Genomic DNA, 17,423 nt, shown 5'->3' on the forward strand with positions numbered 1-17,423 from the left:
TGGTGTGTATGAGTAGCAGGTGTGTGTTGTCTGAATTGTCCAACGTGGTGTTGCTTTGTCTGTGGGTGTTCATTGTGAGCGCAGCTTTATGTACCGCCAATGGTTTTCAGCTGTTGAATGTCCGCCATGGTGACTCGTGGGTCATAATGTGGTGGGCGTTGTTCTGTTGGCGTAACAGTGTGGGTTTTGATACCACCAGTTTAGCACAGGTTTTGTGTCTGTGGCTAAATTCTGTCGGATTGGTGTGTGTGTGTCAAAATATGGTGAACGGATATCTGCTGCTGCAGCGGTAAGTTGGCGGCTGTCAGCGTGGCGGTAAGTGGGATTTACCACCAATGTCATAATGAGGGCCTATATATTGACCAATTTTGTATTGTCTAAGGAATCCATTGTTGCAATCAGACCTTTCTTGCCCTGAGTGGCTGACTGGGAGAACAAATTGAGAGTGAAATGTTTCTGACTTTCACCATTTTTCTCCTAAAACATTGTAAATTCCTCCAGTCTCTCTTGCACAGGACAATATCCTGCCAAGACTTCATTTAGCTCTCTGTTCCACCGGATTTACTTAGAGTGGGCTGTGAGACTTGTATGGAGTGTCTATGGCAGTTCATTATCTAGAGGGGAAGTGCATTCTGAACTTTTTAAAAGCAATTGAAAGCAAAAAGCCAGTTTATGGTGCCTGTCAATTTGTCACAGGCTTCACCTCTTGACTGCTTGGAAAGCTACGATAACCATATATTTTCAACATCTACATATCCTAAAGCTGCTATGTTGGAGCTAGATCACCCTTCCTTGATTATCTGACGACAAATAAACATGCTACATGTGATGCTTATAGGAACTTCCATACCACAATTGTTTCCTCCAGTCTTTCTCGCTCAGGAACATATCACTGACAAAGATTGACCAACATTGTGTTTCTCCGGGTCTCCCAAGTGTAGGAGTGCCAGATATGGATGAGTTTTCTAGGGTTTTGGTGTGCTCACAGATGATAATTCAAATCCATGGCATTTGGGAAATCTGCAAATCAATGGAAAGCAAAATCCTCGCTTCGGGTACCCGCCTTTAGGTTGCAGGCATTACTGCTGGGCTATATGGAACCTATCATAACAAAATATTTTCAAGATGTACACATCTTAAATGGCTATACTGAAATTTCAATTATGCGGTGTAATCTTGCATAAATATGGGAATTTTCCCTTATGCTTGTTACAAAAAATTTCAGAAATTATGCCACTTCATGTAATTATGTCACATTTGCAAAATTGTATGCAACATGCAAAAACTTTGCATAAAAAGTGTAAAATGCATCCTGAAATACACAATGGGTGGTAGAATGCATTTTTTGCTAAAATGTAGTGCTAAATACCAGATTTGAATTTAGTATAGTTTTACATAATATATAAGAAATATCACATGATTACAGAAATTAAATCATGAAAATTTTGCGCTCTCCAAATACGAAAGTATCTGGGATTTCTATTGTCTCTATCATTGGTGCCAGATCTTTCTCAGGTTCATTGGCTGGCCAGGAGAATGAGCTGAAATGACGTACCTGAGATGTGTAATCATTTTTTCAAAACATAGTAATTTCCTCCAGTGCCTCTCATGTAACTGCCAATAGTAGACTAACAACTTCACTTCGTATCCTCAGTATACATATGATTTTCTTGTGCCCATAGATAATACTTGATGTGTGCTGCATTTGAAATTTGTGTTTGAAAGCGACTGAAGGCAAAGGTAAGTGAAATAGTGATTAGGGCCACAGCTTTTGTGGAGGCGTTGTGTGTCTCTATGGCCTCATTTACAACTTTTTTAGCACACAGCAGCACTGCAAGCCTTCTTGTGGACTTGCTGTGCATCAAAACAAAAGGGCAGGAATAAACTGTATCTACAAGATATGACACATTCCTGCCCTTTTCCCCTGCTCTGGCGCACAGTGGGCTGCCATGTGCCAATGCAATCACCAAACCATGATACAAAGGTGGCTGCAATTGCAGGGATTATTGTTTTTGTGTGAAACAGGGTAAAATAAAGATATTTTTCCCCATTGCACACCCTTACGCCACCCCTGAGGTGACATAGGCTTCTGACATGTTCCCAGGTTTATAACTCCTTGTAAATCTGGGAATGCATTAAAATCCATGGGTATTGCTTGGGAATAAACACCACAACACCCATGGAACAACTCTTTGATGCAAAGTAAGGCAAAGCAGCAACTTGTGCGGCATTGCCTTAGTCCATATCTATAAGGCCATGAAAAGCCAAGCAAAGTAATTTGGTGTGGCCTCATAGATATGGGCCTGTAGCCTGCGCCGCCGGTGCTTCACAAAAGGTAATGCATCAGCAGCACAAGCCGCTTGTAAATAAACCCCCTAGTTTCTAGGCTCCTGTTCTTCCATGGATCTGAAAGTAAGGTAAGCTACACTCCCTCCCCATAAAATGCCATCAGTTGAAGGCTTTTCAAGCAAGTAGTATGGGCAGGGGGTGCAAGAGCTCAGAACTCAACATCTAAACAATCAATACATTAAGATATTGAATAGCCAGTTTCTTTTCTTTTAGTTACGACAAAGTACCTTATCCATAACAAAATGAAATACAACACATTTCAATAGAGGTTTCAGGTAATCTCTTCTACAGCCTTCAGAAAGGTAATCCACCTGATTTGATGCCCTCTCCTCACTATTGGGGTTCACTCATTTCTACAGTACCTGGTATGGAATGGCTCTAGGTACTGATTAGACACAGATGCACTTCACTCTGGATTACCCCAGTGGCCCGATACATAAATATGTTCAATGGCTTTCACAAGCTTGAGTGTCCCTGGGCAAACGTCTTAAGTATTTGCACATTCAGTATTTTGCCAATCAGAGGTAGTGCTTTCTTTTGTCTTTTAGGTGGAGATGCAGCTCTTTTAGGCTGATATTTATGGGCTTTTGGCAAAGGGCAGTTCAGTAAGTCGCATGGCTGAGCTGCTGTGCATCAAAAGGCAGGCATGTGCTATGTCTATGGCATATAGCACATTCGTGACCATTCCCATAGCACTGGTTCTGTTTTAGCAACCTAGCGCCAACAGTCACCCTTACACCATGGTGCAAGGGTGTCTGCAATATAGGCAGGATTGTTTTTGTGCAGGAAGGGGCAATCCTAGGAGGCTTTTTCATTTTCATCTGCAGAATGCAGCACACATGGAAAGAGAAAAAATGAGGTGAATTGAAGATCTTTGTGCCCCCCCTGGGGAGGCATAAGGTTTTGGGGCATCCCCAGGTTTACAAGTCTTGTAAAACTGGGGATGCATCAATATGCATTGGTGTTGTGAGTGAAACCCCAATGCAACACCCATGGAACACCTCCCTTTTTTTGGTATTTTTTATTGATTTTAACTCTAGCAATTACATGATCACACAAAGCTGACCTCCCAAATAATAGAAAATAAAGAAATTCGGTCCTGGAATCCATAGAGACAGCAGCACAACAGAGAGAGAAAATACAGAATACCAACACTTTCCAAATAAAGCTTCTGAAACAGCAACATAGCAGCACAAAAACTCAATACATAACAGTTGATAGCACTTGCCAAATAGAGCTTCACACACTTGAAACACTGAAGAAAGTATTAAAACACATTCTGCAAAAAACTGCATAGGCAGAGGCCTTTCGAGAATGAAGTGCATAGCATGGGTTGATATCTTTCCAGATAGCAGCATATTAGGAACCTCAAATCCATTGATTGATAAAGTGTAGGTGCTTCATTTTTGTCATACCTTCCTTATAATAAAAAATCAACAAACCAAGGCCCATATTTACACTTTTTGACGCAAAACTGCACCAACGCAGTTTTGCGTCAAAAAAATTAGCGCCGGCTAACGCCATTCTGAAGCGCCATGCGGGCGCCGTATTTATTGAATGACGTTAGCCGGTGTTAGCCGCCGGCGCTGTCTGGTGTGCGTTAAAAAAAACGATGTACACCAGGCAGCGCCGGCGTAGGGGGAAAATGGCGTATGGGCGTCCAGAAATGGTGCAAGTCAGGCTGAGGCAAAAAAATGGCCACAACCCGATTTGCGCAATTTTTTAACGATGCCCATCCCCCATTGAAATGACTCCTGTCTTAGCAAAGACAGGAGTCATGCCCCCTTGCCCAATGGCCATGCCCAGGGGACTTATGTCCCCTGGGCATGGTCATTGGGCATAGTGGCATGTAGGGGGGCACAAATCAGGCCCCCCTATGCCACAAAAAAATATATAAAAAAATACCTACCTGGACTTATCTTAATGTCCCTGGGGTGGGTCCCTCCATCCTTGGGTGTCCTCCTGGGGTGGGCAAGGGTGGCAGGGGGTGTCCCTGGGGGCAGGGGAGGGCACCTCTGGGCTCATTCTGAGCCCACAGGTCCCTTAACGCCTGCCCTGACCCAGGCGCTAAAATCTGGCGCAAATGCAGGTTTTTTAGACCCGCCCACTCCCAGGCGTCATTTTTGCCCAGGAGTATAAATCCGACGCAATAGCATCGGAGTCATTTTTTAAGACGGGAACGCCTACCTTGCATATCATTAACGCAAGGAAGGTGTTCACGCAAAAAAATGACGCTAACTCCATGAACTTTGGCGCTAGACGCGTCTAACGCCAAAGTATAAATATGGAGTTAGTTTTGCATCGAATTTACGTCGAAAAAAACGACGCAAATTCGGCGCAAACAGAGTATAAATATGCCCCCAAGTACTTTCCCCACAAGGTGACAATATGGGGAGGACCACAAAATAACCTCTACATCTCACTTCCCCTAAATTCATTTCCATCATACTGACCCCTCAATCCACTTGGTAAGTGAAGCCCAAATTCTGGCCCCCAACTATTGCTTTTTGCACCCTTTCAGTCTGTACAAGTTACAAGTTGATTTCCATGCCATAGGCTGCAAGGAATCTAGATCTCCACTTTAAAAATGAGAGGGGTTCAGAGATCAGTCATTCAGAAGCAATACACAGGCAGGCAACTGTCATGACAATAAATAAATAATAAATATGCTTCTCTCCTGGAAACCTTGTTATCTTCTGAGCTATCAATAACACCGAAGGTCATCATCACTGGAGAAATTCGCACTGTTCCACCAATGATTGAACATAAAACCTCCCTATATACATCTTCAAATATTCTAACTTTGGGCATGAATAAAACATATGTATTATTTCAACATAGTCACAGCTGCACCTATTACACTTACCCCCAAATCGACCACCCAACTTAGCCACCTTGGCCTGGGGTGTTATATAAATTAAATAAATGCTGTCTTAAAATGTTGACTTCTTAACCTGGCTGTTAATAAAACCCTGTTGCTCAAATCTAACGACTCTTGAAGAGACAGCCCCTCTGAGCCAAACCTAGCCTCCCACTTAGAGTTCTGAAGATCCAAATCATTGCATTGGCCTTTTATCAACATGTCGTGAATGTGTCCAGTTCTATCCCACTACCTCATCATCTCGATCAAGGGGATCTTTGCTACTAGCGCTAGTTCTTTTTTCCTCTTAAAAAGAAAATCTCTTATCTGGAGAAATTTAAAAAAATCACTTAGCTAATCCAAAAGCCTCCTGTAATTCTGTAAAAGAATGAAGATGACCATCCCATTGTAAATCCCCTAAGCTGCCAAGCACCTCAGTGCACATCACGCCATAGTTGCATCCTGAAAAATATACCGAAAATTGACGAGGCTGAGAGAGGTTTATAAAAAGAGAACTTACAAAAGTGTTTAATCGCTGCTTAAAATATCTCCAAACCTTAGGTGCTGCCCTTATGGCCTTGAACCTGGTTTTCTCATAGTAACTGTCTTCTATTCTATTACCAAAGCAAGCCTTAGCTTTGGCTCCCAGAACAATCTCATAAATGGTTGGAGAGTCTGCTAAACTCTGACCACCGAGTCACCAGTAATAATAATACCCCAATGCTGCAACATGCTTGCCCAGTAGTAAAAAGTAAATTAAGGAACTGACATCCACCTCATGAGTGAGGCAGGATCATATATTTTGCTGCCCTCCTTGATCTACAATACCCCCACCAAAAACTAAAACACACACTTTCTAGCTTAACCAGCCATACTTTACAGAATTACACTGGGACTTTCGTGAAAATATGTAGCATCCTTGGTGGAATAGTCATCTTCAATGGATGACATCTCCACACTAACAAGAGATGCGGATAGCCAATACTCTCCGGATCACTTTAATATCACCTAATAATGGCACCATGCTAAATTCAACTAGTCCACCCAGCGCTGATGTACTTCTAACTCGTGGTATACTGCCTCACTCAACACACATTGGTCTTTAAATTTAGTACCCTATGTTCATAGCACCTGGGTTTTACTTTTATTCAGTCTATATCCTGACAAAGTGCCAAATAATCTAGCTAACCCCTCTGCCTTAGGAAGCGCTGCCGAGGGATTTGTGGTGACTACCGCAATATCATCTATGTAAGCAAATACCTTATACTCCACTTGATTAAGAATGACTGATCTGATAATTAGTTTATTCTCAGGTTTCACTATAATAGGAGAATGTCTCCCATGTGCAGAGTAAGGCAATGCAGGTGATTTGTGCTGCCTTGACTTACTCCATATCTATGAGGCCATTCAAAGCCACCTAGCCTCATAGATATGAATTCATGGATATGATTTCAAGGTTTGCACCGCCATTGTGTCACAAAAGTGATACAACAATGGTGCAAGGGGCTTCAAAATATGTCCCTCAGTATTCTCAGACTCAATCTTTGGGGCTACTCCTGCAGCAGTTGTTTCATTAATGTGAAAACCAAAGAAGGGGTCTCTTTCCCACCATGAAGAGCTGCGTGGGATCGGTGAGTCAGACCTGCATGACAGGCACTCTTCTTCAGCAGTTGAGGCTCTACAGGATGAGTGCATATGGGCATTTGGTCAATTGCAGTGTCCACGCTGGATCCTCTGAGGGTCTGTGTCTTCAGCTGCTGTAGCCTCTAGGATGTTTAGTTGCATCAGAACCAGTGCCTCGATCTTGTGGCAGGATGACATAGGGCAAGTAAATAATGTGTGCTCTTGAAATTAGTGGAGCAGTTCACAACAGAAGCAACTCAGCTCACAACAGAAGCAGCTCGGGAGGCAGGGGCATCCCAGACAAAACATATCATGCTTGGCATCTCTCTGATATGTCTTGGCATACTTCATGACTGGCACTGCTCGGAAAATAGAGGACCCCTCACAATGTGGGTAAAACCTGTCTCCACTCTCTCTCATTCAGCTTCTCCTGGGTACTCCTCGTACCAGGAACATACCAAATTGCTGCTCCTGGATAGTCTCTTGTTATGCAGAGAAAGATCTCTCTTTCCCTCTCGGAGCATGAATGCATACTTCTATGCACTAGGCAATCCTTTAGTTCCTCTAGTAAGAACTGAATCCTTCTGGTCATATCTCCTCACCCATGTGAGACTATGGGGTGTATTATTCTTTGTGTTGCATCAACCTTGCACCAAGCAAGGGGGCGCAAGCCTGACACAGCAACAAAGTCAGAATAATCAAGCCACACAAGCCCACCTTGAGTGAACCTGAGTGACTTGATAAATCTGGAGCAAATTAAGGAAGTGCAAATCACTGCCTTGCGTTACTCTGGCCTAGGGAGGCGCTCCATGGGTGGAGCGTGGGTATTCCATGCATCCACCCATGGATTTTGGTGCATTCCCAGATTTACCAACACTGGTAAACCTGGAAACGTGTTAAAGTGCTACTGCTTCCAAGGGGAGACACTAGGTGGAGAAATATCCTTATTTCTCCACACTGTGCAGGAAGGTCCCCCTTTCTGCATAAAAACAATCCTGCCAACCCTCCTGGTACAAGGGTGTCTGGATTGGTGCAAGGCAGTACATTGTGTGCCAGCACAAGGAAAATGGAAGAATGCACCATATCATATTAAATGCTAAGCATTCCGGACCCTTCGCCCTTTTCATTTTACGCAGCGTAGCAAGATGGTTTGCTGTGCTGCATGAAATAATGAAAATGTGACCCCTCAACGTCATAAAGTCACTAGCCCTGGTCACCTACGGTGCCACAAAGAACACTCTCTTTTTTAGTCAGGAAGAACAAGTGCAGTAGTTTGGAACCCAGTTGTGTACTAACTTTGCAGACAGGAAAAATGGATGTACCTTCAAGCTTTCAAAATTGGCTTGGGTTGGTTCTTGTTTAATGGTCATTTTCTGGCTGTTTCTCGGACACAGTCTTTGTGCCATGTTGGTTCCAAGCAGACGTATCCAGAACAAGGACACAGTCAAGCATGAGATCCCTGTATCTGGCTGCTAGCATCCTTCCTGAGGCAATACTTATGGATAGATGAGAAGGCAGGGTCTGCCAAGAAGCATCCTCAATATGAAAATAGATATTACAGACTCAGCCCTCATCCCAACCGTCTACTAAATGCAGTGATCAGGAAAAACTAAGAAGCAGCCCTATGCTAACAAGTATCTCTTCAAATTTTCAAGGGTATCTGTGTATCCAATTTCCCTCAATTCATTGTCTGGGTCTCCACCCACCAGCCACAAGAATAAAATTAATACACTTCCACTTTTCACAGAAGCTGTATTCACCCTACATCTTGTGCCATTCTAAACCAGAAGCCATCCAAAATGGATCCCACTGGGCATAGTAGTCAGACTATCACCACACACAAAGTTCTACTACCACAAATGTGCGGCACATTCATTGCACTTACACACACCGGACACACATGTGCCAGCCCAAGTGTAAGTGGGTCACATAAAAACAGAACTTTTCATAAGAGGGGTCAGTATCTTTAGATCACCTTTGAACCATGAAAACAAGTCTGTTCATTTTAATGACACAAAAAACTGAGCGTGATGCAACTGCCACATTATATGATTTAGCCAGGGCATGGGCAGGACGTAATCATAAGTCTGCTATGAGGGATCAAATGGTACATGCCTCCAGGTCACAGAAAATGTTCTGGACCTCACTTTATCAGAGCTAAATCTCTGTGCACATGGTAAGGTAGCATAATAGCAGTAGCAACCAAAAGGTTAGGATTCTAGTTTTACATGCAACTGGATCTTAGAGAAGAACTACACCCCCAGGGCCCCATTCACAAAGTGACTCACGACATGTAGTTACAAGTGTGGTATCTGTGTACTTTGGGCAGAGAGTGTGCCATATGGAGTTTCCTCCCTATGTGAGGAGAATCCATCACAAAGGCAGAGACTTTGCACTCGTAACTTTACGTTTTGTAAGTCCCTTTGTGAATCGACCTGAGTTATTATGCAGGGGACAGTCTTGTCTCAACACCTATCACAACCATGTATTTTTTAACACCTACACATTTGAGGGTTCCTGTCATTGGGGGCCTTGAGAGTTCCTGCACTCTGACTGGTGGGCCCTGAGAGCTCAATGAATGACTTATGTTTACATTTTTAGCATCTTTTCAAAACATGAACGCTGCATCCACTTTCCTTTGTGGAGGAATATATCTTTGCCAACAACTGTGTTTGTCTGTTTCTCCTAGCATAAGGAAGCCAGACTTATATGGGGTTCTATATGTTTTGGGTGCCCACTAGTGATAACCCCGTGCCATTCATTTGGAAAATTTTGTTAGCACCTGAACACAAAATATCATTAAATTACCTTTATTTCATTTGCAGACATCACCCTTGTGATATATGGAAACCACCTAAAGTAATCAATTTTCAACATTTACCCATCCTAATATTTCTATGGCTAGTTCCCATATATTCCATTCCCAGATTACATAGCAAGAACTATTAATTGAACATGATGTTTGTCAGATTTTCAGGAATATTTGCCTCGACAAATGCATTAACAGGCAGGCACATATTTTTGTTTTCCAAACCTTGCAGAGATATTGGATATCAGATGGGATCCACGCACTATTTTCCCAGCGGGCGGAACCATTTGTCTCACTTTGTATTTTGCTTTGTTAAGCTTTCTCTAATTGAACAGTTATTCATGCCAGTCATACTGAGAACCAACTCCTGCTCCACTAAGAGGGGAAGGTACATATCTAAACCTGTGTTTAAACTTGTTATTGCAGTAGAGACATACAAGACATTCTTCTTTTTGCTGTGATTTCTATATATAATTTTTTTAGATATTTGCTTAATTGCTGTGTCAGGTTCTTCATGGGGTCAATTGAAGGGTTATGATATAGGTGTCAACATCCAATAGCATTGATCATCTTAGGATTTAATATGGCAAAGGTTTTAGGCCCACATTTATACTTTTTGAGTGCCGCATTTGCACCGCTTTTTGACGCAAGAGTGGCACAAACTTACAAAATACAATTGTATTTTGTACGTTTGCGCCGCTTTTGCGTCGCAAAATGATGCAATTGCGGTGCTAAAAAAGTATAAATATGGGCCTTAGAGGTTGGGAGAATTTGAGAGACTTTTCTAAGCTTCTGCTTACTGAGACATTTGTTGATATGAAGTGAGAGGTCAGTATAAGCCATTTCTTTTGCTGAAACCATAAATAATGTGTTAGTCAATCCTGGAGGTAAATGTTGTATTGCCAAAGCTAGTAAGTAGAGGCGGTTATTGCTTAAGACTGTTTTTTTTAATTTCATAGTCTCCCAGCCTAGACTCTAGCACATGAAAGGTCATAGTTTGCTGTACATGCTTACTAGGAGATAGTAGAGCATCCAGGATTCACTTACATTTCACTTGTAAATGCAACATAGATTGGCAACAGCATGTGCTCCTTTGTGTCTGGATAAAGTTATACCTCTCTGATGAGCTCTAACTAGAGCAAAAAACATGTGTCAGGTGTTGCTTTAATATATTCCAGGTTGTCTTAGATGGTATTTCCAAAGCTGTAATAAAGTGCCTCGAGTGGTTAAAGGCTTTTTGTCATTATTCAGCTTGACATGGAAGGCATTTGCTGACACTATACTTAAAGACATTGCTGTAAAAGTGGCAAACGCTTTGTCACTCACTGGCTTAGTGTGGATAGCACTAATTCTATGCTTAAAAAAACTCTAATAGAGAAACATATATTTGAGATGAGCAGATTCAAAGTGTTGGTGTTGTTGGGTGCTCCTTACAGAAAAGCTGCTCTCTACCTAAACGTGGAAAATACCCAAAGTTCCCTGTTTCATTTTTTCGCATATTTAGGCAGATATGTATTTTATATGCCAAAGGCCATGCTTTGTGGGGTAGGATTGACCACCTTCAGGGGGGTTGGCCATGAGGACCAAGCTGCAGGATACAGGGTTTAGCCCACCTCCCAATATGCACGGTAAAAGGCTGTTCATGGCCGGAGTTGGTCACTTGTGGGGGGGGGGGAGGTGTTGAATTCAGGGCCTGGTTGCAGCAGAGGCCCTGCATCAAATCTCCCACTGCACCAGATCAAAAGGTATGCTCAGTGAGGGAGGTGGGTAAATATAAAAAAAAAAAAAACAGAGATTCACAGAAAAAAACAGAGATTAGAGTGATTTTATAGTTAGACATGGTGATAAGATCTCACTTTACTATAAAAAAAAAGTAGAAATTCACTGCAGAAAACAAAGGTTAATGTTACTTTATAGTTAGGTCTGGTGATAATATAATATGTATGAAATAAAGTTAAACCTCAAAAAATCACTTGAAAAACACATGTTAAACCGACATTATAATTAAGCCTTGTAATAATATAAAATCTTTTGTTTTAAAACAAACTAAAACACAGAAACTAACCAGTTATAAACTACTGTGCTACCTGTAACTTGCCCCACCACCATACACTGCTGATGTCCACAAATGATCTGACTTATGGCATGAAAAATAGCATGACTGACCGAACATAATAATTGATCTTATGAAGTAATATATGTGTGAGGCATAAGGTTTTGGGGTATCCCCAGGTTTACAAGTCTTATAAATCTGGGGATGCATCAATCTGCATTGGTGTTGTGAGGGAAAACCCACTGCAACACCCATGGAACACCTCCCTTTTTTTGGTATTTAGTATTGATTTTAACTCTAGCAATTACATGATCACACACAGCTGACCTTCCAAATAATAGAAAATAAAGAAATTCAGTCCTGGAATCCATAGAGGCAGCAGCACAACAGAGAGAGAAAAAAACAGGATACCAACACTTTCCAAATAAAGCTTCTGAAACAGCAACATAGCAGCACAAAAACTCAATACATAACAGTTGATAGCACTTGCCAAATAGAGCTTCACACACTTGAAACACTGAAGAAAGTATTAAAACACATTCTGCAAAAAACTGCATAGGCAGAGGCCTTTCGAGAATGAAGTGCATAGCATGGGTTGATATATTTGCAGATAGCAGCATATTAGAACCCCCAAATCCATTGATTGATAAAGTGTAGGTGCTTCATTTTTGTCATACTTTCCTTATAAGAAAAAAGCAACAAACCAAGTACTTTCCTCCACAAGGTGACAATATGGGGAGGACCACAAAATAATCTCTACATCTCACTTCCCCTTAATTCATTTCCATCATACCAACCCCTCAATCCACTTGGTAAGTGAAGCCCAAATTCTGGCCCCCTACTATTGCTTTTTGCACCCTTTCAGTCTGTACAAGTTACAAGTTGATTTCCATGCCATAGGCTGCAAGGAATCTAGATCTCCACATTAAAAATGAGGGGGGTTCAGGGATCAGTCATTCAGAAGCAATACACAGGCAGGCAACTGTCATAGCAATAAATAAATAATAAATATGCTTCTCTCCTGGAAACCTTGTTCTCTTCTGAGCTATCAATAACACTGAAGGTCATCATCACCGTAGAAATTTGCACTGTTCCACCAATGATTGAACATAAAAACCTCCCTTTATCCCTCTTCAAAGATTCTAACTTTGGGCATGAATAAAACATATGTATTATTTCAACATAGTCACAGCTGCACCTATTACACTTACCCCCAAATCGACCACCCCACTTAGCCATCTTGGCCTGGGGTGTTATATAAATTAAAGGCTGACTTAAAATGTTGACTTCTCAAACTGGCTGTTAGTAAAACCCTATTGCTCATATCTAAAGACTTCTGAAGAAACAGCCCCTCTGAGCCAAAAGTAGCCTCCCACTTAGAGTTCTTAAGATCCAAATCATTGCATTGGCCTTTTATCAACATGTCATGAATGTGTCTAGTTCTAGCCCACCACCTCATCATCTCGATTACGGGGATCTTTGCTACTAGCGTTAGTTCCTTTTTCCTCTTAAAAAGAAAATCTCTTATCTGGAGAAATTTTAAAAAATCACTTAGCTAATCCAAAAGCCTCCTGTAATTCTGTAAAAGAATGAAGCTGACCGTCCCATTGTAAATCCCCTAAGCTGCCAAGCACCTCAGTGCACATCACGCCATAGTTGCATCCTGAAAAATATACTGAAAAATTGATGAGGCTGAGAGAGGTTTATAAAAAGAGAACTTACAAATGTGTTTATTCGCTGCTTAAAATGTCTCCAAACCTTAGGTGCTGCCCTTATGGCCTTGAACCTGGTTTTCTCATAGTAACTGTCTTCTATTCTATTACCAAAGCAAGACTTAGCTTCGGCTCCCAGAACCATCTCATAAATGGTAGGAGAGTCTGCTAAACTCTGACCACCCGAGTCACCAGTAATAAGAATACCCCAATGTTGCAACATGCTTGCCCAGTAGTAAAAAGTAAATTAAGGAACTGACCATCCACCTCATGAGTGAGGCAGGATCATATATTTTGCTGCCCTCCTTGGTCTACAATAACCCCACAAAAAAGTAAAACACACACTTTCTAGCTTAACCAGCCATACTTTACAGAATTACACTGGCACTGTCCTGAAAATATGTAGCTTCCTTGGAAGAATAGTCATCTTCAATGCATGACATCTCCCCACTAACAAGAGATGCGGATAGCCAATACTCTCCGGATCACTTTAATATCACCTAATAATGGCACCATGCTCAATTCAACTAGTCCACCCAGCTCTGATGTATTTCTAACTTGAGGTATACTGCCTCACTAAACACACTTTGGTCTTTAAATTTAGTACCCTATGTTCATAGCACCTGGGTTTTACTTTTAGTCAGTCTATATCCTGACAAAGTGCCAAATAATCTAGCTAACCCCTCTGCCTCAGGAAGCGCTGCCGAGGGATCTGTGGTGACTACTGCAATATCATCTATGTAAGCAAATACCTTATACTCAACTTGATTAAGAATGACTGATCTGATAATTAGTTTATTCTCAGGTTTCACTATAATAGGAGAATGTCTGCCATGTACAGAGTAAGGCAATGCAGTGATTTGTGCTGCCTTGACTTACTCCATATCTATGAGGCCATTCAAAGCCACCTAGCCTCATAGATATGAATTCATGGATATGAGTTCAAGGTTTGCGCGGCCATTGTGTCACAAAAAATGACACAACAATGGTGCAAGGGGCTTCAAAATATGTCCCTTAGTATTCTGGGACTCAATCTTTGGGGCTACTCCTGCAGCAGTTGTTTCATTAATGTGAACACCAAAGAAGGGGTCTCTTTCCCACCATGAAGAGCTGGGTGGGATCGGTGAGTCAGACCTGCATGACAGGCACTCTTCTTCAGCAGTTGAGGCTCTACAGGATGAGTGCATATGGGCACTTGGTCAATTGCAATGTCCAGGCTGGATCCTCTGAGTGTCTGTGTCTTCAGCTGATGCAGCCTCTAGGATGTTTAGTTGCAGCAGAACCAGTACCTCGATCTTGTGGCAGGATGACATAGGGAAAGTTGATAATGTGTGCTCTTGAAATTAGTGGAGCAGTTCACAACAGAAGCAACTCAGCTCACAACAGAAGCAGCTCGGGAGGCAGGGGCACCCCAGACAAAACATAGCATGGTTGGCAACTCTCTGAAATGTCTTGGCATACTTCATGATTGGCACTGCTCGGAAAATGCAGGACCCCTCACAATGTGAGTAAAACCTGTCTCCACTCCCACTCATTCAGCTTCTCCTGGGTACTCCTCGTGCCAGGAACATACCAAATTGCTGCTCCTGGATAGTCTCTTGTTATGCAGAGTAAGATCTCTCTTTCCCTTTCGGAGCATGAATGCATACTTCTATGCACTAGGCAATCCTTTAGTTCCTCGAGTAAGAAATGAATACTTCTGATGATATCTCCTCACCCATGTGACACTGTGGGGTATATTATTCTTTGTGTTGCATCATCCTTGCACCAAGCAAGAGGGCGCAAGCCTGACACAGCAACAAAGTCAGTATAATCAAGCCACACAAGCCCACCTTGAGTGGAACTGAGTGACTTGATAAATCTGGAGCAAATTAAGGCAGTGCAAATCACTGCCTTGCGTTACTCAGGCCCAGGGAGGCGCTCCATGAGTGGAGTGTGGGTATTCCATTCATCAACCCATGGATTTTGGTGCATTCCAACACTGGTAAACATGGAAACGTGTTAAAGTGAAACTGCTTCCAAGGGGAGGCACTAGGTGGAGAAATATCCTTATTTCTCCTCACTGTGCAGGAAGGTCCCCCTTTCTGCATAAAAACAATCCTGCCAGCCCTCCTGGTACAAGGGTGTCTGCACTGGTGCAAGGCAGTACATTGTGTGCCAGCACAAGGAAAAGAGAGGAATGCACCATATCATATTAAATGCTAAGCATTCCGGACCCTTCGCCCTTTTCATTTTACGCAGCGTAGCAAGATGGTTTTCTGTGCTGCATGAAATAATGAAACTGTGCCCCCTCACTGTCATACAGTCACTAGCCCTGGTCACATAGGGTGCCACAAAGAACACTCTCTTTTTTAGTCAGGAAGAACAAGTGCAGTAGTTTGGGACCCAGTTGTGTACTAACTTTGCAGACATGAAAAATGGATCTACCTTCAAGCTTTCAGAATTGGCTTGGGTTGGTTCTTGTTTAATGGTCATTTTCTGGCTGTTTCTCGGACACAGTCTTTGTGCCATGTTGGTTCCAAGCAGATGTATCCAGAACAAGGACACAGTCAAGCATGAGATCCCTGTATCTGGCTGTTAGCATCCTTCCTGAGGCAATACTTATGGATGGATGAGAAGGCAGAGTCTGCCTAGAAGCATCCTCAATATGAAAAATAGATATTACAGACTCAGCCCTCATCCCAACCATCTACTAAATGCAGTGATCAGGAAAAACTAAGAAGCAGCCCTATGCTAACAAGTATCTCTTCAAATTTTCAAGGGTATCTGTGTATCCATTTTCCCTCAATTCATTGTCTGGGTCTCCACCGACCAGCCACAAGAATAAAATTAATACACTTCCACTTTTCACAGAAGCTGTATTCACCCTATATATTGTGCCATTCTAAACCAGAAGCCATCCAAAATGGATCCCACTGGGCATAGTAGTCAGACCATCACCACACACAAAGTTCTACTACCACAAATGTGCGGCACATTCATTGCACTTACACACACCGGACACACATGCGCCAGCCCAAGTGTAAGTGGGTCACATAAAAACAGAACTTTTCATAAGAGGGGTCAGTATCTTTAGATCACCTTTGAACCATGAAAACAAGTCTGTTCATTTTAATGACACAAAAAACGCAGCGTGATGCAACTGCCACATTATATGATTTAGCCAGGGCATGGACAGGACGTAATCATAAGTCTGCTATGAGGGATCAAATGGTACATGCCTCCAGGTCACATAACATGTTCTGGACCTCACTTTATCAGAGCTAAATCTCTGTGCACATGGTAAGTTAGCATAATAGCAGTAGCAACCAAAAGGTTAGGATTCTAGTTTTACATGCAACTGGATCTTAGAGAAGAACTACACTCCAAGGGCCCGATTCACAAAGTGACTCACGACATGTAGTTACAAGTGTGGTATCTGTGTACTTTGGGCAGAGAGTGTGCCATATGGAGTTTCCTCCCTATGTGAGGAGAATCCATCACAAAGGAAGAGACTTTGCACTCGTAACTTTACGTTTTGTAAGTCCCTTTGTGAATCGATCTGAGTTATTATGCAGGGACAGTCTTGTCTCAACACCTATCACAACCATGTATTTTTTAACATCTACACATTTTAGGGTTCCTGTCATTGGGGGCCTTGAGAGTTCCTGCACTCTGACTGGTGGGCCCTGAGAGCTCAATGAATGACTTATGTTTACATTTTTAGCATCTTTTCAAAACTGCATCCACTTTCCTTTGTGGAGGAATATATATTTGCCAACAACTGTGTTTATCTGTTTCTCCTAGCATAAGGAAGCCAGACTTATATGGGGTTCTATATGTTTTGGGTGCCCACTAGTGATAACCCCGTGCCGTTCATTTTGAAAATTTTGTTAGCACCTGAACACAAAATATCATTAAATTACCTTTATTTCATTTGCAGACATCACCCTTGTGATATATGGAAACCTCCTAAAGTAATACATTTTTAACATTTACCCATCCTAATATTTCTATGGCTAGTTGCCAAATATTCCA

This window comes from Pleurodeles waltl, chromosome 1_2 (genome assembly GCF_031143425.1).
Source record: "Pleurodeles waltl isolate 20211129_DDA chromosome 1_2, aPleWal1.hap1.20221129, whole genome shotgun sequence".
NCBI classification, from domain to species: domain Eukaryota; kingdom Metazoa; phylum Chordata; class Amphibia; order Caudata; family Salamandridae; genus Pleurodeles; species Pleurodeles waltl.